Below are 1,331 nucleotides of genomic sequence, written 5' to 3' on the forward strand. Positions count from 1 at the left end.
TATTTATGGGTTTTCTTCAAATGTTCACTGAAGACTGGCATAATGATGCTAAAAATAGAAAAATATTTAAAAATAGAAAAAAACCATTACGTACAAACATGAGAAATGATAATTATGGACAACTGATTTTTTATATATCAGGTATATTTGTCTAGGCTTTCGGCTCTCTGCATAAATTCTTGTCCTTTTTGCAGTTTAAACCCAGACAAACAAAGCAAGTGAGATAGGAGTCCTAACCGGGGAACTAGCAACTTCAAATCAAATTAGAGTGCATTCAGTTTCATATCTTCCAGTCGCATTCATTTTCACCGCACGTGTCCTTCCTTTCCTCCAGAGTACATGCGGAATCAAATGAGCTGGGCTAAGAATAAGAAGCTTCTGGATTCAGAGTCACCAGGCTTACTGCTGTTTGATTTCTTTTTTGAAGATGCTCTAAGTTAATTTAAAATGATTCAGACACTAAAGCATTGAGTGAATGCTTCAGCGTTGCTGGTGAAAGTCATAGTCTATTATGGAGTGGCATGATAGGATGTAGTAGGCTATACAGCAGTGACTTGTACATATGGATGCAGTCATTTTACACACTTCCAAAACTGTTGTAAGATAGAAATACAAATACATTAATTGTGTTTCCATCTTTGTCGCCACAGTTTTGGAAGTTCATTGTTCTGTTCTGCAGAACTGTATACATAAGTCATTTGTTTGGATATTTGGGTCCAGGCACAGAGGTCATGTCCAAATCGTTGCTATAAAATTTGCAGCACACAACGCCAAATGAAATAGTTAAACCTGTTTATTAGAAGTCGGTGTCCCAATACTTTTGTCCATATAGTGTCTATATATATCATTTTTGTATTGCCACAAAAGGCAACAAATTGTTACTGGTAAGACATTTTAGCGGAGCATTCTCAAAAAGCATAGTGTTTTCTTAGTGAATTCTACAAGAGTGTTGTTCTCTCGAGTGCATTTGCATTTGTCTTTCTCACTCTCTTGTTTCTGTCATGACACTTCTTCCTTCATCTCTCGCCTTTTATGCAACTTTCTCTCGCTTTTCCTCGGCGGACGCCCCCTTTCTCTCTGTGCATCTGTCAGTGTGTGTTTGGGTGTGGTCTCTACTGATATGAACTGAGTCTGTGATCATTGATCTATTTATTTCTATAGTGACATTTGAAAGCAGAGAGAGGTTTCCGCCCAGTGTCTTGATAATGTGAAGCAAATTCTCTAATAGTGCGAATTTTCAGTCCTGTGTCTGAAAGAAGTAAAGCTGTTTCACTGTCAGCTGCATGACGTTTACATTTTTGAATGAGAGAAGAAAAAAAATTTGGGGTTGT

Source organism: Puntigrus tetrazona, chromosome 1, assembly GCF_018831695.1.
Source record: "Puntigrus tetrazona isolate hp1 chromosome 1, ASM1883169v1, whole genome shotgun sequence".
Lineage (NCBI taxonomy): Eukaryota > Metazoa > Chordata > Actinopteri > Cypriniformes > Cyprinidae > Puntigrus > Puntigrus tetrazona.